Consider the following 19,655-nt stretch of genomic DNA (forward strand, 5'->3'; position numbering starts at 1 on the left):
CACAAGCTGAGAGGGGTAAAAGAAACTCTTCTTATAATAATACATGTGTCGATTCTCTCTTGTATTTCCAGCAAACTTTGTTGTTATGTTATTTGGTTGCACAGGTATTTGTTAGATCCCCAGAGTAAAGTAAATCTCTCTCTCTCTCTCTAAAAATGGATAAATAAAATCTTTTTTAAAAAAAGATTCTCTCTCTCCCTCTCCCTCTGCCCCCCTCTCTCCCTCTCTAAAAAAAAAAATAATACAATAAAACCCTGAAACTGCAAAAGTGTAGAATCAAAAATATTTTATTGATTTAAATAATAACACATATAGAGGTGAAAATGAACATAAACAAATTACACATCACACTCAAGAAGTTAAAAAAAGTGGGGGGGGGGCACCTGGGTGGCTCAGTCAGTTAAGTGTCTGCCTTCAGCTCAGGTCATGATCCTGGAGTCCCGGGATGGAGCCCCACATCAGGCTCTCTGCTCAGCAGGGGGGTCTGCTTCTCCCTCTGCTCCTCCCCCACCCCCACCCCCCACTTGTGTTCTCTTTCTCTCTCTCTCTCTCCAATAAATAAACAAAAATCTTTTTTAAAAATGTTTAAAAAAGAGCCACAGAAAAACTAAATACTTCCTAAAAGATAAAAGTAGAAACTATTAGATGAGAAAACAGAAAAACAATAGAGCTTATAAATATATCCAAGAACTTTTGAAACTATATCACAAAGCTATAGCAATCAAAACAGTATGGTGCTGGCATAAAAACAGATACATAGACCAAGGCAACAGAATCAAGAACCCAAAAATAAACTCATTCATACTCAGTTTACTAATGTTTGATAAGAAAGCCAAGAATAGGGGCACCTGAGTGGCTCAGTTGGTTGAGCAACCAACTCTTAATTTCAGCTCAGGTCATGATCTCGGGGTTATGGGATCAAGCCCCACACTGGGCTCCACCCTCAGCGGGTAGTCTGCTTCTCTCTCTCCCTCTCCTTCTACCCCTACCCCCGCCCCCCCATGCATGTGCTCTCTCTAATAAATAAATCAATCTTTAAAAAAAAAAAAAAAGCCAAGAATACTCAGTGGGGAAAACAGTCTCTTCAATAAATGCAATTGTGAGCTTTGCGCAGTGGCAGTATCGTAGCCAATGAGGTTCATCCGAGGCGCGATTATTGCTAATTGAAAACTTTTCCCAATAAATGCAATTGTGAAAACTGGATATTCACATGCAAAAGAATGAAAGAGAACCTTCTACACCACTGACAAAAATTAACTCCAAATGGATTAAAGATTTAAATGTAAGACCTAAACCTGTAAAGCTCTTAGAAGAAAACACAGGGGAGGCACCTGGGTGGCTCAGTCGTTAAGCATCTGCCTTCCGCTCAGGTCATGATCCCAGGGTCCTGGGATCGAGCCCCGCATCGGGCTCCCTGCTCGGCAGAAGCCTGCTTCTCCCTCTCCCACTCCCCCTGCTTGTGTTCCTTCTCTCGCTGTGTCTCTCTCTGTCAAATAAATAAATAAAATCTTTAAAAAAAAAAAAAGAAAACAGGGGATAGTTCCTTGACATCGGTCTTAGCAATGAATATTTTGGATATGACACCAAAAGCACAAGCAACAAAAGCAAGAATAAACAGATGGGATTACATCAAACAAAAAAACCTTCTGCACAGCGAAAGAAATTATTAACAAAATGAAAAGGCAACCAGTGGAAGAAAAATTTCCTCAAAAAATTAAAAATAGGGACGCCTGGGTGGTTCAGTCGTTAAGCATCTGCCTTCGGCTCAGGTCATGATCCCAGGGTCCTGGGATCGAGCCCCACATCGGGCTCCCTGCTCCGCGGGAAGCCTGCTTCTCTCTCTCCCACTCCCCCTGCTTGTGTTCCCTCTCTCGCTGTGTCTCTCTCTGTCAAACAAATAAATAAAATAAAATAAAAATTAAAAATAGAACCTACGGGAATGGGAGAAAACATTTGCAAACCATATATCTGATAAGGGGTTAATACCCAAAATGTATTATAAGGAACTCATACAATTCAATAGCAAAAAAACAAAAACAAAAACAAATAATCCAATTTAAAAATGGGCAAAGGACATGAACAGATTTTTTTCCAAAGAAGACATACATATGGCCAACAGGTATATGAAAACATGCTCAACAATACTAATCATCAGGGAAATGCAAAGCAAAGCCACAATGAGATATTACTTCACACATGTTAGAATGGCTATTATCAAAAAGACAAGAAGTAACAAGTGCTGGTGAGGATGTGGAGAAAAGGAGACCCTTGTGTACCATTTGTGGGAATATAAATTGGTGTAGCCACTATGGAAAAGAGTATGGCAGTTCCTCAAAAACTTAAAAATAGAAGTACCATATAATCCAGCAATCCCATTTCTGGATATATATACCCAATAGAAATGAAATCACTATCTCCAAGAAATATCTGCATCCCGTGTTTATTGTAGCATTATTCACAATAGCCAAGACATGGAAACAACCTAAGTATCCATAGACAGATGAATGGATAAAGAAAATGTAATGTACACACACACACAAAAACACACACAGAGAGGGGCGCCTGGGTGGCTCAGTCGTTGGGCGTCTGCTTTCGGCTCAGGTCGTGATCCCAGGGTCCTGGGATCAAGTCCCATATCGGGCTCCCTGCTCGGCAGGAAGCCTGCTTCTCCCACTCCCCCTGCTTGTGTTCCTGCTCTCGCTGTCTCTCTCTCTGTCAAATAAATAAAATCTTAAAAAAAAAAAAAACACAGAGGAATATTATTTAGCCATAAAAAAAGAAAGAAATCCTGCCATTTGTGACAACATGGATGGACCTTGAGGGCATTACACTGAGTGAAATAAGTCAGACAGGAAAAGAAAAATACTGTATAGTATCACTTATATGTGGAATCTAAAAAAGCCAAACTCATAGAAACTGAGTAGAATGGTGGTTGCCAGCGGCTGGGGGGTGAGGAAAACAGGGAGATGTTGGTCAAAGTGTACTAACTTCCAGTCATAAAATAAATAAGTTCTGGGGATCTAAGGTACAGCATGGTGACTGTAGCCAACAATACTGTATTATATACTTGAAAATTATTCTACCTCTGAAACCAGTAATACATTATATGTTAATTAATTGAATTTAAATTTTGAAAAAGAAAAAAAAAGTTATGTGAAATGATGGATCTGTTAACTAACCTTATCATGGTAAGCACTTTGAAATATACATGTATGAAATCATCACATTCTACACCTTAAACTTGAACAAAATTATATGTCAATTATATCTCAATAAAGCTGGGAAAAATATATTCGAAACTAATTCTTTAGAGAAAAGAAAAGATAAACCATCAGCTAACCAAATCATAGCATGGGGGAAGGGCAGGCAAAGAGAAAAGGCATAAATGCAAAAAATAGTAAATGAGAATATTTCTTTGATGCAAAGGAAATTTGCTCACCTCTGTGTTAGTAACTGAAACACTCAATAAATGGCAAATGCTCTATAAAAAGAAAGATTATTAGAAGCGACAGAAAATCCAAACCACGGAGGACAGCGGGGAGAGGGAGGGACAACAAGAAAGTTTCAAATACCCTTCACTAAAAAGATGAATGAATTCAAGCCCAGATGCAATCACGGGTGACTCTAACCAGAACAATCAAAGCCACATTATTCTCAGCAGAAAAACACTACAAGTATTCCAAGTAGTCAGAAGCTAGGTAAGAATGATCACAATCACCTCTATTACTTAACGGGTAAGAGGGGATTAGCCAATGGTTGTTGATAATCGAAAAAAATAAAATATACAAAACATCAGAAAGGAAGAGACTTATAACTAAACGTAAACCTGGAAAACCTACGAGAATCAACTGAAAACTGTTGTACATAAGACAATTCAGAAAAGTGGCTGGGCATAAGATTATTTTTAAAAAGTCAATAGCTTTCCTGTAACACAAAGCTCAACTGATCAGATAGTAGAATAAGAGAAGATTCCTGTTACAGTAATAAGCAAAGAGATAAAAGGTCTTAGCAAACAAGGAACATGCAAGAACTATATGGAAAAAAATCAGCTCCTGCTCAGTGGCACAAAAGTCTTGAGTAAATTGAAAGACACACCCTGTGTTTGGTAGGAAAAAGAACCTCTATTTTATTAAAGATGTTAATCCTCCTTTTACTCATCTATAAATTTTAGGACAATAAAATTACCAACTGGGTTCATTTATTTAAAGGGCAAGCAAAAATATCCAGAGAAACTCAGAAAAAAAAAAAAAAAAAAAAAAAAAAACCTGGTGGCTAGTTAGATCCCTTCCTCACTCCTTACCTGTTCTGGAGGGAATATGCCCCAGAAGGAGCATTATACTGGGAGCCTCTTTCCTTGAAAAACAGCTGAGAAAGGACTCCCTTGACAGGAACTCAAGTCTACCCCCTTCCTCCAGACGCACAGCACAGCAGTCTGGCTCTGGCAGACCCAGCTCCCCGCCTAGCCCACGCCTTCCTGCCGCTACAATCCTGGGCAGCCTTGGGTCTTTAAGCAGAGATGTAAACACCATGTTCCTGAGCTGCCACCCCGAAGGGGCACTTCAGAACACTGGGAGCTCCGGTCCTTACCATCTGAGAAGCTCTGCCACATGTCTGAGAGATGCTGTTAAGGGTTTAATTGTGCCCTCCACGCCCACCCCCAAATATGTTGAAGTCCTAACCCCCAGGGGCTCAGAATGTGACTTTATTTGAATAGAGTCATTGCAGGTGTAATTACTTAAGATGAGGTCATATTGCAGTAGAGTGGGTCCCTGAGCCAATATGACTGGTGTCCTTGTAAAAAGACAGCCATATGACGACACGGAGAGACACAGGGAGACAGCCATGTGAACACGGAGGATTGGACTGTCCTGTCTACAGTCCTGGGAACCACAGAGTTTGCCGGCAAGCCACCAGAAGCCAGGAAGAACCAAAGGAAGGGTTCCCCTATACAGGTTTTCGAGGGAGCTTGGCCCTGAAGATTTCTCCAGGACTGTATGACAATGCATTTCTGTTTGAGGGCACCTTGTTTGTGGTATTTTGTCATCGCAGCCCTCGGAAACTAACACAGCTGTGTATGATCAGAATCTGTGCACTGCACGCCGCTGGGGCAGGAAACCGAGCGCCTGGGAGAAAAACAAGGGGGTTTTCAACAGAGAATTCTGACCAGTACAGCTAGGAGCGTGCTTTCCCAAGCAAGGAGCCCAGGCTTGAGACACACCCTCAGCGCCTGACACCGCCCGCATACCTTTGTCCTTTCAAATGCCTCCAGTTCACCCAGCTTCCGCCTAAGGACTGACTGGTCTGGGCTCCTAGCCCCACACTGGCTCTGCAGTTACTCAACACTCGTAACCCCAGGGGTCCTGGCGACAGGGTGGAGCCTCAGAGGACCCCAGACTGGGCTTCTGGACTGGATATCCCTGCACACAGGGCCTGGAGTACTGCATCCTGTGGACTAGCTGGGGCATGTTATTTGTACTCCAAATTGTGAGGGCCACCTAGGTCACCCTTACGCCCCTCACTCTCCCTGCGTTTCTCCCAGTCACCCACCTGGCAAACTTCTCCTCATTCCTCAACAACCAGGCCACGTCACCTTTTCCTCCAGCAGGTGAAGTTAACGGCTCCCTCCTTTGTGCCCCCCGCCACGCTCCCCCAACCTCCAACATACGTTCCTCTGCGACTGTTGTAATTCTGTAATGTTGTAAATACTCCAGGGTAAAAGGAAAGAGGAATAAAACTAAGAACCAAGTCTGATGAGGCTCTGTTCTGCGGAATGGTGTGCACAAACAAAGGGGCCCACTAAAGAACCTGGTGGGGAAGGACCACTTGGACAAATGGGGAGGAAAAGCCCCGGGATCAAGACACTAAGGACAAGGAAGAAAAGGTTTTCTTGTTTTTTCTTTAAGATTTTATTTATTTATTTGACAGAGAAAGAGAGCAGAAGCAGGGGGAGCAGCAGAGGGAGAGGGAGAAGCGGGCTTCCCGCCGAGCAGGGAGCCCGATGCGGGGCTCGATCCCAGGACCCTGGGGTCATGACCTGAGCCGAAGGCAGACGCTTAACCGACTGAGCCATCCAGGCACCCCAAGGAAGAAAAGGTTTTTAAGGAGAGAAAGGCCAGTGGGATCGCTGCAGAGGCCACAGCACGGCCTTGTGGTCTCTGTGGCTTGCCTCACTCTCTTTCTTGGACACTAGAAAGAAATCACAACAGAACAGAAAGAAATGGTTCAGTAGATAGGGACTTCACGGAGACGGACCCTGTCTGCCACCTCGGCCTCCCTAGCACATAGCACTGTACTGCCTTTGACAACACTCTACGCCTTCCACGGTGCTTTCAAATGTGTTAACCTCTCCAACTGCGGTAGGAGGTTCGAACGTTCTTGCTGATTCCAGGACAAAATCTCTCTCCTGAGATCCTTTTATTTGTAGCTGGTGATCTCCCTCATTAAACGAAGGGTTCCCTGAGAGAAATGCTTGCTCTTTGCCTCCCTCGGGCCCTAACCCCCTTTAACACTGAAGTTGCCCACAGAAATGCAACCACAGCAACTGCTGCCACCACAGTTCCCACTTTCAAGGAAGCACCCTGATAACCCCATTACTTCTCTCTGGTGCTTTCTGTTCCGTGTCTCCCGGGAACCAGGCCGTCCAATTTGTTGAATACCATGTGATTGGCTGCATCCACAGCACATTTTATGGTCTTAACTTAATTTATTATAGACATTGTGACATGAGTCTGTTTTTCTGAAAAACAGGTCACCTCTTACGTTACTTATTATAGCCATCAGCCGTCTCCTAGTTGACAAGGGTGGAAGCATTTTACGTCACTTTTCTGGTAATGGCTAATATTTCCTCCTGGAATAAGAATCAAAAACCTTCAAAAACCTTTCATAGCCTTTGACCCAGCAAGTTCCACTTCTAGAAGTTTGCCCTAGGAAATGGCCAGAGCTGTGCACGAAGGGGGTTTACAGCAGGACTACAGACATGTGACAGTGGAGACCCCAGAGGGGAATTTGGGTATAACCTTTCCAAAGCAAACATGAGGGACATGTTCGGCCACAGAACATCAACGGGCCTGGGCCCAAGGTTGTCACGAGGTAAAGAAATGGTGATGTCCCCAGCTGAGCCTAACAGGGACTGAGGTGCAGCACACCCTGAGAGGCTTGGAGATAGGCCAGACCCTTGACCAGGCTCTTGCCTCTCTAGTCTTCGGATCACCTCGTCTCCCAAGGGGAAGTCCACCAGTTCCCCTGGTTTCCTGTGTATCTTCAAGCCCTACCAGGGAGATGGCCTGGTTCAAGGGCAACTCATAAGATAAAGTCTAGAAGGACAGGTGACCCATCCCTCCCAATCCAGTATGTCCTCACCTCCCCCACTATGAGTCACCACTCGGCTCCCCTTCTCTGCTCCCTAGAGATCCAAAGGCACCATTTTCTAAGTTTTTCTTGGGAGTTTCTCTCTGCTTCCTCCCTGCCAGGTCTGGTGACCCCAGACAGCCCTTTTAGCAGCTCCCCCTCACAATAAGTTAATTCAGTGCACATACTATTTATTGGTCAGATTCTTTGGGTTGCAAGGAACAAAAATACACTCAAAAAATTTCAACCAAAATAAGAAGAAAAGAAGGAAAGGAAGGGAGGAAGGAAGGGAGAGGAAAGAAAAGAAAGTTGAAAAAGGGAGATGTCTAGGAATTAATGACTTCAGGCACAGCAGGACCCAGGAGTCCAAAATACATCATTGGAATTCTCTTGCTCTTTACCTTTATTCTCTGTTTTCTCGGTGTTGGCTTCACGCCTTTACACTTGAGCGTCCCCATCCCTGTGTGTCCTTGCGCATAGTTAAGCTCACCAATTTCTCCTACATTTGGTTGGGAGTCAACTTCCGGAGACTGACAATGTTAGACTCAGCGGGCAGCCCCAGGTTCCAAAGCTGTCATCAGGTTCCAGGCAGCTCCTGACGCTAGATTTGGGTCTGCTCTTAGAGAAACGGCAACAGTGCTTAAGCAGCAAGAGTCCTAGCGTTCGTCCTTAAGTCAGGCTTCACCCTGAGTGAAGCCCGCCTCCCTTATCTACAGAAGACAGAGACCACTATGGGGGGCCCTGGGCAGAAAAGGGGACTCCAAGGCCCTGCAGCCGTGGTTGGCATGCATTGTCACGCAGCTTGAGTCCTGACACGGGTCTGCATCTGCCCAGAGGAAGGGGGCCCTTTGAACAACTCCGAAAGCTTTCGAGAATTTGTCAGGCTTCTGACAGGCTAACAGCAGCTTACGTGCCACACCGGGACAGATAAGGGGCTCTTGCCCCAAGGCTGACACAGGAAGAATTTCAAGGCTTGGACTTAGACCCGAGTGACACGGCTTGGGTATCAGCATGATTGCTTTATGAGGTATCTTTGTTGTTCCCGGGTGTGATGCGGCTGGGGTATCAAGGTAGTGAACCCGCAGTCCTGTGCTGCTCTGGTCCAGCAGACACCTTGCTCCCCATGGCTCCCCATGGCCTGCCAACGCCTCCAAACCCTGCAGTGGGGCGTTTCTCTGTGAACTGATGCCCAAGGTTGTGCGGAGTGCCAGTCACCACCCTGTAGGTTCCATCCTGGACGCTGCCTTCAGCGGTTTTCAGAGTAAACCGAAATGAAAGAACTTGGAACAGTATCCAAGTGGTCATTCTTGCCCATCCTCAAACCCAGACCAAACTTCACGGGTCAGTCAAGTTCATGGGGCAGCGAGGCTCCTGCCCAAACTCTGAAAATGAGTAAATAAAACTTGCAGGTGGAATCTCAGGCACATACCAAGAAAGCTACACGTTGACTCCACGGACCTTTCTACTCAGGCTCGAGCGGCCCCAGCACACTTAGTAGAGTTCAGTGCCTCTCCTTTGGGGGAGGAGAGGCGTGGCCTTGGGGGCCTCTGTTGTTGTTATTGTTGTTGTTGTTGTTGAACACGATGTGTCTATCATCTCTGAGCAAGTTAGTGATTTGTATATATAATCTCATCTAAATTTCGCAGCAGACCCACGTCATCTCTGAGGTTAAGCAGCTTGCCCACGTTACAGAATTGCCGGCCACTGAAGGACTTCATGTAATCATTCTCGGAGTCTCCCAGCCCCACATACTGAGATATGCCTCTTCCATAACATCGAGTCATGGAGTGACCCAGGTGAAGTGACTTGGCTCCTCTAGACCATTCCCTGGACTCCAACTCCCTGCTTCCAAGGGCAGGAAGGGCATGAGCTCCAGCTCCAGGACCTATTCCTCTGCAAGGTCTCAGAGAAGCTGCTCACGTGGGCAGAAGGCCACAGTTCCCATTCAGACGTGGCTTTCTGGGTCACTGGAGCTCTAAGGTTCTTTGACTCCCCAGTTAGGATTATTTTCACTTTTGTATTCCGGGTTCTGTAGAAAATTCTAGTTTTTGTAGACTCAAAGCAAAATCTTAAAGCTCTTAGAGAAGGTCCGAGCCCCTTTAGGCTGGTGCCCCCCGTTTTCCCCTTTGATCCAGTCAGCCCACTGAGTTCTGTCACACTCAGAGATGCCAGCGTGGGGTGGACCTTGTGAGCAGTATAAGCTCCAGCTCAACAGTGTCCCCAGGTTCTGTTGTCCCTCTGCTCCATCCTGTCACTGTGTGGGTTTTATTCTAAGGGAGGCTTCTGAGGAGTTGTCTTATTCTTGAATCTGTTTCTTGGGGGGTTTTTGTTTGTTTGTTTGTTTTTGTTTTAAGGAATGAGATCTTCCTCAGAGGTCCCCAGCAGACACTCTTCTTTGCCGATCCCTGGCAAGGAGAATGGGATCACCATGTTGAGCTTAGATTAATTGCCAAGGGACCAATAAATGCCAAGGGGTAACTACCCTGACCACTCCAGGCTTATGAGATGTTATGATTTATAAGAAATATATATTTGGTCTTCACCCATGGTTCCTGGCTCTGAGCTCCCAAAACCCTTGCCATTTCTGGAAGTATTGAGAGCTTAAAGGTGTCTCTTGTGTTATGTTAATAAGGTGACTTTTGGAATGCACCTAAAAATGGGGGCTGGTTGCCAGGGGACCCAACCGTGTGATCAGGAGGGTTAGAACCTTCAGTCCTAGCTTATGACCTCCAGGGAGCGGGGGAGGGACTGGAGATTGAATCATTTCGTCAACGGTTGGTGATTTTCAATGAATCATGCCTATGTAATGAAGCCTACATAAAAACTCAAAAGGACAAGGTTCAGAGAGCTTCCAGGTTGGCGAACACATGATTTGGGAAGAGGGGCATGCCTGGAAAGGACTTGGAAGCTCCACACCTCTTCTCACATACCTTGCCCTATGCATCTCTTCCTTCTGGCTATTCCTAAGTTATATCCTTTTATCACAAACCAGTAATCTGGTAAGTGAAATGTTTTTCTGTGAGCTGTTCTAAGAAATTAATCGAAACCAAAAAGGGGGTCTTGGGAACCTCTGATTTATAACCAGTCCATCAGAAGCCTAGGTAACAACATGGGCTTGCAACTGGCATTTGAATTGGAGGCAAAGGGCAGTCTTGTATGATTGAACCCTTAACCTGTGAATCTGATACTAGGTCTGGGCAGATAGTGTCAGAACCAAGTTGAATTATAAGACACCCAGCTGGTGTCTGAGAACTTGTTGGTGTGGGGAAGACTACACACGCACTCACGCATGCATGCACACACACACACACACGCGCGCACACACACACACACACACGCAAGCACATCAGAGCTGGGTCCAGGAACTCAATTTACCTTGAAATTTAGAACCTGTGGGTTCCTCAGAGTGTTGAATGCCAGGACAGGATAGTACATGACAGAGCCCATCGGGGTCCTAAAACTCCATCTCATCTCTAGCTCCCTGCAGAGGAGATGCTTCTATTCTTGAGGCATCCTTGTTTTGTTCCTGGTAAGCCTGGAATAGTTTTCCATACACCTCTGAGAACAGCCGAACTCCAGGATGTTTTAAGTCTTGATAATTCATGAGTGGAGCCAGTATCTTTTCAAAGTTTGAGTCCACCCCTTATTGTGGCAAAAATACCTGTCACTTCGTACTGTAATCTGGCAGAATGTGCGTATAACAAGGCAAAACTTCAGGTCTGCTTCTCCTGGTAGTATAAGATATGAAGGAGTTCATTCATATTCCTCTAAGGTTCTGGTAAAATCATTATGTCATGTAAATGAACTAGATAATCCACATCCCACATTGCCTTTACCATGGAGTGGTTAAAGGGATCAGGGAAGATGTTCTGGGGCATCCCTTCAAGTTGATAAAACACCATGCACCAGTAAGAATATGTTTTTTCTTTCCCTCATTAAGCATAGATTTTTCTTAGTACCACTCCTCATCCAATACCAACTCCCTGTATGGGAGTAGGTCCCACCTCTGAGAAAACCTATGCACACCCCCATTGTGTCCAAGTGTTCTACCCACTACCTGGGGAGTGGGGAGTTTATAGGGCCACATTGATAATCAGTAGTTCTTCAAAGAGTTTCTGTAAATCTCTCATTTTTTTTTAAGCTATTTTAACCTGCTCTCAGCAAACATGAGCCACACTCCTTTCATGGAGAAAGAAAGGGTTACTCTAGTTTAGGGCTTCCTTTTCAGTCTCTCCTCCTGATCTCTGTGTGCTTAGAAATCGCTGACATTAAAGCCCTCTGGATTTATCCGCAGGTCCAGGTAGAACAAACCCAGAAGAGAGCAGAGGGGTGGTGCTCGGCTCCATGTGGCCTCTGCCCACTCTACCCACCACATCTGGAAAGGAAGGACCACTTTGTACCTACACACTGCCTTTGGAGAGCGCTACATTTTGTAAAGGCTGGATTTAAAAATCAGACATCTGGTAGCTAGAAGAGCCAGGATTCAACCCAGGTCTCACTCCAAAACTGTTTTCACTTGGCCAAAATTATATGTTGTTGATATGTCTGTCTACTTAGAAAACCCAAGAGAATCAATTAAAAATCTACTAGAGCCACAAAGAGAGCTCAGTAAGCTGACTGCTTTTAAACTAACTTTAACAATTCCAGACAGCATAATGAAACAATTTAATATTTAAGGTACCTGCTAAAATCAGGGTGACTCCTTCTCTGGGCTATGTTTCTAGAAAGAATCACAAGAAACCAGTAACAGTCGCTTCCTCTAGGGAGGAAAACTAAGTGACCAGGAATGGGAGTAGGAGGGAGACTTACACCTCACTAGTCAACATCTGATTGTTGTGCCATATGTACATGTTACCTACTGAAAATCAAAATTCCGTGGGATTAATAAGCAGTGAGGCAAGAAGTTCAGGATATTGGGGCACCTGGCTGGCTCAGTCGGAGGAGCATGTGACTCTTAATCTCAGGATCCTAAGTTCGAGCCCCACATTAGGTGCAGAGATTACTAAAAAAATAAATATAAATAAACTTTTAAAAAAAGCTCAGGATATTAACAGGACATTAAGCATCAAGACATTAGAACGACTGTTGAGTTATTCTATCACCTCTCAATCATTTTCAACCTAAAATATTATTAAACAATACTCAAATGCTATCGGGTAGCATTTCAACCCTCTCTAATGAAATTTACTGTTTTTTCAAATGTCTAAGAAGATAGGAACCTCCTCTCCTATTTTTTAGGGATAGATTAACAAAGGTTTTGCTGTTACCTGGGGGATAGTTTGCTCTGGGGGATAGTTTATTACTCCTGTTATTACTTCCCTCTGGGTAAAATGACTGTCAGGTTAAGATCCAATTACTTCTGTCTCAGAAGGTTCAAAGTGCATATCTCTTTTTTTTTTTTTTTTTAAGAAAAGCTATTAAACAATAAGATATCATTAATTTGGGGCAGAAAGAGTTCTCACAGCAAAACCTTATGAGCATTTAGATGCTTTATTCTTTCCAATTATTAAAGTTCTCTTTTGTAAAAGGTACACATAGATCCTGGGCATCGTGAGTGCTTTTAAGGAGAAGAGTCCATAGTCACAGTTTGCCAATCCCATGTGATTTTCCAAGAGAGGAAAAACTATTCATTGTAACATAGATGGAGGCTTCTGTTATATAGAAGAAAAACTGATCAAGCATCCCCTGGACTAGATAATATTTACATCAGCAACCAAAATATAAAATACCAAGAGATCATTTTAAGAACTGTGCAGATTGCGGGGGGAAAACACCAGAAAAAAATTTCTGAGCATAAAATAGGGACTTGAATAAATGGAGAGACTTGCAGAAAGTAATGGCAAAGACCTCAGACCCTGGCATCACAGGCACTTGCTCACCTGTAAAAGTGAGGGGGTTCCTAGGATCCTCTACTGCAGAGAACAACAGAGAGATGCCTACAGAGAGGGGGCACTGTTACCCGTGATGTAGTCCGTCATATGCTGGCTTTCACAGAAGCTAAAGATGCCAGCATTTTCTGCAATAAATGGGGCAGAGGCCTAGACAAGTTGGGCCTAAACCTGCAACAAGCTGCATTTTCTAGTGGTTTCTCTGTACTTGCCCAATGTCCACAGTCTCACCTCATGCATGGCTGTCATATTAGTCAGGTTCTCTAGAGAAACAGAACAAGATATACAGAGAGAGAGAAAGATTTATTTTAAGGAATTGGCTCATGCAACTGTGGGGGCAGGCAAGTCTGAAACTTGCAGGGCAGGCCAGCAGACTGGAAACTCAGGCAAGGGTTCCATGCTGCAGTCTTGAGGCAAAGCTGATTCTTCCCAGGGAAACCTAGGCTTTGCCCTTACAGCCTTCAGCTGATTGGATGAAACCCACTCATATCAGAGAGGACAATCTGTTTTACTTAAAGTCAACTGACTCTAGATGTTAATGACATCCACAAATACCTTCACAGCAACATCTAGACTCGTGTTTGACTAAACAATCGGGCACCATAGCTTGGTCAAGTTGACAGAAATTAGTCATCACAGCCCCCTCCCTGGGGTCTCCTGGACCCACCACTTAGACCATCACCTCCTTCCCTGGGGGTGTCCAGGGACATAGCATTTCTCCTTTTAGATCCCCCTAACACAGACGGACTGATAACATCTCACTTTCCTACAGGCTAGATGACTACCTTCTGTGGTACCTTCAGTGCCTCCCAGGGTGGTTATCTCACACACACACACACACACACACACACACACACACACCCCTACTCTTGGAGGGAAGGAGCTACTTCAAGGGCTCAAAGGGGAATTATCCTCCAAATGCCAACCAAAGGGACTTTATGGCTCCTCTCTCACTTGAGGAGCAACAGAGAAGGAAAGAAAAACATGTACAGATTTAACCTCTAATGGGACAGCCAGCTACACATAATAGAAAAACAAAAAAGACAAACAACCTTAATGTCCCGCAATAGGTGGTAGGCTAAAAAGAAAAAAGGCTTGTCTATACAACAGACCACTATGCAGTGATTAATGATCTCATGTGAGATCATTTCATTACCAAAATATTCACAGTATGGTAAGTCAAAAAATCAGGTTACAAAACAGCATATCCAGTATGATCCCAGCTTGTAGTATGTATATAGTAATTACATACATATGTAATTCTGTACATATACATATAATTCCATGACTATATATATAGTTATTTAACATAGATTTTTTTTAAAGATTTTATTTTTTTATTTGACAGAGAGACAGAGAGAGAAAGCACAAGTAGGTAGAGCGGCAGGAAGAGGGAGAGGGAGAAGCAGGCTCCGGCTAAGCAGGGAGCCTGATGCAGGGCTCCATCCCAGGACCCTGGGATCATGACCTGAGCCAAAGGCAGCTGCTTAACCAATTGAGCCACCCAGGCGCCCCGATTTGGTTTTTTTTTTAAGATTTTATTTATTCATTTGACAGAGACACAGTGAGAGAGGGAACACAGGCAGGGGGAGTGGGAGAGGGAGAAGCAGGCTCCCCACTGAGCAGGGAGCCCGATACGGGGCTCGATCCCAGGACCCTGGGATCATGACCTGAGCCGAAGGCAGATGCTTAACGACTGAGCCACCCAGGCGCCCTTTAACATAGATTTGTAATACAAATCATTATTTTATATACCAGTAAAGGAAAGATTGCTAATCAAATTATGACATCATCAATTTAAGATACATCCTGGTCTCAGGGCCCCTGGGTGGCTCAGCTGGTTAAGCATCTGACTCTTGATTTTGGCTTAGGTCATGATCTCAGGATCTTGAGATCAAGCCCCGCATCGGGCTCATGCTTGGCTGGGAGTCTACTTGAGATTCTTTTTCTCCCTCTCCCTCTGCCCCTCCCCACCATCTCCCTCTCTCTCTAAATAAATAAATAAACCTTTAAAAAAAAAAAAAAAAAGGTACATCCTGATCTCAGAAATGTTAATAAGTGAAAAAAAATGCATCTCAGAATTTATGAAATACGTATGTGCATGTGAATTATATATACATAGAAAAAACCAGAACATATTATACCAAAATTGTAACAGTGGTTATTTTTAGGTGTCATAATTATGAATAGCTTATTTTTTTAAAGATTAGTTATTTATTTGAGAGAGAGAGAGAAAGAGAGAGAGCATGAGTGGGTGGAGGGGCAGATGGAGTGAATATCCAGCAGGCTCCACGCTGAGCTCAGAGCCCCATGCAGGGCTTGATCCCACAACCCATGAGATCATGACCTGAACCGAAATCAAGAGTCAGATGTTCAACCAACTGAGCCACCGAGGGACCCCAAATAGCTTATTCTTTGCCTTTGTGATTTTCTGTGCTTTCTAAATTTTGTATGTTGGACATATGATATTTGAGTAATTAGAGAAAACAATAAATGCTATATTACCCACCCCTGCAACTCTTCTAATCCTTCTCTCTCTTATGCCCTGCTCCATTGTCTTCGGGTTCTTTATCCAGCCCCCAATCTCTGGCCATGTTGAGCCGTATGGGAGCCTGAGGGCAAAGGAAATTGGCTTTCGTGCAAGCAAACTTTTCAATGATGTTTTCAAAATCGAATTCCTTGCTTATTTCACTTTCCACTGAGAGACTGTCATGTTTAACAATTTCTTTTGACCAAGTGATCATCTCGAATAAATTTTAATTAACTTCCGCTGAAGTGAGATCATAGTAAATTCTCTTCTGGTATAAATTAAATATTTAAACTGAAAATAATGTTGTGAGCTTTAATACACCTACTTCTCAATTTTTCAATAGTTTTTCAATGTTTTTAATGTTCTCGAAAAAATAACACTGAAAAATATATTTTAAAATGTATATGGGGTGCATGCGCCTTTTCCTTTTGCCTCATGAACAAACAGTCTTTCAGGATCTGGACAGTAAAAAGGAGCCTGGGCAGACACCATCTCCACAGCCGTGGGCAGCATTTTATAGCAAGATATACACAGCTCTTTGCCTTTATTTGATAAAGTTTTATACAGAAGAGAGAAGATAACGTGTCTTTAAGAGCTCTTTATCAAGAATTTGGGTGGGGGAGGGAAGAAGGGGTTGTTAAAGGAAGAATTGAAATTTTCTACGATATGAAGCTGGTGCTTAATAAGAATAAAAAAATTCTGGGGCGCCTGGGTGGCTAGTCGTTAAGCGTCTGCCTTCGGCTCAGGTCATGATCTCAGGATCCTGGGATCGAGCCCCATGTCAGGCTCCCTGCTCAGCGGGAAGCCTGCTTCTCCCTCTCCTACTCCCCCTGCTTGTGTTCCCTCTATCGCTGTGTCTCTCTCTGTCAAATAAATAAAACCTTTAAAAAAAAAAAAAAGAATAAAAAAATTCTAACATTTCAGAAAACAATTGTTGATATTTTGTCCAAGATAGATTTTTTGCATTAATTTGGGTGTATTAAAATATCACATTAAATATTATTGATTACAAAGGTTTTCAGCGTCCCCTTCAATTTTGCACCTAAGGCTAATACTTCACTCACCTTACCCTAGTCCTGACTCTACCCCAGTCATTAACCTTTTTACATTTTTTTCCTGTCCCACTGACAAAGTTTATTTTTTATAAAGCTGTTTTGTAAAATGGTTTGTGTACATTTGTACATTTATCAGCCTCCCTTCCTATACTGTAGGTGTCCTGAACAGAGAGATGGGCTTATTTACCTTTGTATCTCCGTGTCCTACCCCATATGGAGGCTGGCATGCGGTAGGCTTCGACGTCGTTTTGCTAATGGTAGAACTAGAAGAAGGAAAACAGCTAATGCTAAGGGCTAATATTCTAATATTTACTGAGTGCTTATTGTGTGCCAGCCATTGGCAAATAAACATTTGAAAATGTTTAAAAATAAACATTTTACTTATTCAACCTAACAACTCAATAATAAAAATAATATTTATACCCATTTTACAGATAAGGTAATTGAGGCCGAGGTGAGTGAATTGTAATGCCTGAGGGATTATGGCAGAACTTGGGACAGCTCTGCTTGGGTTCCTAAAACATTTTTTGCCTTGAGGGTTTCTCTTTTGGGCATGAGGGAAATGAGATGCGAAGGAGGAAGGGGAAATATGGGCGGAAAAGATAAAGAAACAGGTGTAATAGAAGAACCAAATTATCACACTTTCACATCAGTTATCTGCTCAAGCTTTACAACAACACTAGGCATCATTAACCTCACTTTCCAGATAAGAAATGGAGACATAAAGAAGTTCAGGAAACTCACTCAGTTCTTTCTGCTGGTTAGCCACCTGTGGGCGGCGGAGGTGGGGTGCAGTGATAGCTGGGGGGGCAGGCTATCAAGCAGCCAGCTGTACCCCCACCACGTGCCTGGCAAACTCATGGCAGCTTCCTCTGTAAACTCTGTCCGCTAAGTGGAGGCAGCACCTCCACCTAATGGGCCAGTCTCCCTCCTTCCGCCGCATCTAGAGGTGGGCGTCCCCTCTCTGGGACTACATGTGGAAGCAAGAGACTCGATAAGGGCCAAAGCTGATGTCAATAGCCTTACAGAGCTGCCCTTGTCTCCCGTGATTCAACCGATCTGTTCCCCACCACGTTTCCTGCCTTACGGGGGAACCCCCTAAAGCACACTGATGTAAAAGGCGAGACTCAGAACACCCAGAAACAAAATCTAAAATGACCAAGAAATAAAAATAAGATGGTGAGAAAATGCTGAAACTCACAGGACTTCGGGAGAAGCAAGGAATCCAGGCATGTTCTACAGAAGAGCTTAGTGATGGGAAGAGTTTCGGTCACGGATATGCATCGATGACCTCTGGAGAGATCTTAAGGTCTAGGAGGGAGAAAATGTACCTTCCTTTTTACAGGGCTTGAAAAAAATTTTTTAACCACCTGCCTATATAACTTCTTCAATTCAAGAAAACTATTTTTTTAAGTGGCTTGCCACCAGGGGCAGGCTGAGGTCACAGTCACCATTCTGCAGTGGCTCACCTCCAGACCTTCCTGGAGTGGAGGGCAGGGAGCCCAAACCGTCCTTCCAGCTAGGAGAGACAGCTCGGTGTATGACATATCAGGGGCGGGTCACACATCCTGCAGACTACATGCACCTCCAAATTAGGCAGCTAATTATTCTAAGGACTCAATGTCATGTCTAAAATTTGAGTCAGCTGAAGTAAAATGGGATGAGTAATTTGCTTCGGGAAACACAGACAGATGCGGCTTCCCTGAGAAGCCGGACACCACCCTCTCGAGAACTCCAGGCTAGGGTTGGTGGTCATGACTCTGCCATGACCTGGGGAAGAACTGAGGCTGTGAGTCCAGCCTGGCCCATCACCCTCAGGTCAAGCTGGGTCTTGACTAAGGCTCAAGGGCCAGGCCAGGATCGCACAACCCCAAGGGTCCCAGAGGCGCGTTGGAGGAAGGGCGGAGCAAAGACAGAAGGCTCAGACCATACAGCAGTGTCTCACCCCCAGGAAGTGCAAATAAGGCACAGCAACCCACAGTCTTCCATAGGAAATGCCCTGAGTCTGAGTAAGACAGCTGTCGAATAAGGCAAGTGACAAGAATGGTAGCAGCTGAGCAGTGGGAGTTATAGCGCTGAGGCTCTGTAACGGGGCTAAAAGGGATGATCCAGGTAAATTCTGGAAAGGTCTCTCTTCAGGAGTTTACACCCCAGAGACAGTCTAGTGTGAAAGCAAGGGAGTCGGGGGTGGGGGGGGGGCGGGATTGCAGTTAAGAGAGAGGTGACCCTGCCAAGAGTGCATGGATGCCTCTCTTCTCTCCTCCTTTGGGGAGAGTCCGTCCTTCCTGGTCCCTTGATCTAGTGTAGCCGGGCAAAGTCTCTTCCAGGCTCCACTGGCCTGCCTTGTCTCTTGGGACTCCATCACTGGAAAAACTCTGGCCTCCTTCTGAATAAATAGCTCAGTCCTACCTCGGGGTCCCACAGATGACTTCCTGTGGGAAAATAAGATGACTTCCCTTAGACCAACCGTGGATCCCCAAGTGGCTTCTCTGCCCTTCCCAGTTCATGTGAGAGCAGTCTCCTTGCTCAGATTTACCCACCCACACGCATGCTCCCAGGTCTTACACACTTAGAAATACACGCGCATTTAAAAACTCAAACAAGGGGCGCCTAGGTGGCTCAGTCGTTAAGCGTCTGCCTTGGGCTCAGGTCATGATCCCAGGATCCTGGGATGGAACCCCGCATCGGGTTCCCTGCTTATTGGGGATCCTGCTTCTCCCTCTCCCACTCCCCCTGCTTGTGTTCTCTCTCTCACTGTGTCTCTGTCAAATAAATAAAATCTTTAAAAATAAATAAATAAAAATAAAAATTCAAACAAAAAGAAAACCAGAATCA

General features: G+C 44.4%; 1 non-coding gene across 1 annotated transcript; it reads left to right on the plus strand.

Annotated features, from left to right (window-relative positions):
• Positions 1 to 1,102: 1,102 nt before the first annotated feature.
• On the plus strand, positions 1,103 to 1,237 carry LOC116642664. The gene has a single exon (XR_004301361.1). It is a non-coding gene; the product is annotated as a U4 spliceosomal RNA (small nuclear RNA).
• Positions 1,238 to 19,655: the final 18,418 nt, after the last annotated feature.

The sequence above is a fragment of the Phoca vitulina genome, unplaced genomic scaffold (genome assembly GCF_004348235.1).
Source record: "Phoca vitulina isolate PV1807 unplaced genomic scaffold, GSC_HSeal_1.0 scaffold23, whole genome shotgun sequence".
Classification (NCBI taxonomy): domain Eukaryota; kingdom Metazoa; phylum Chordata; class Mammalia; order Carnivora; family Phocidae; genus Phoca; species Phoca vitulina.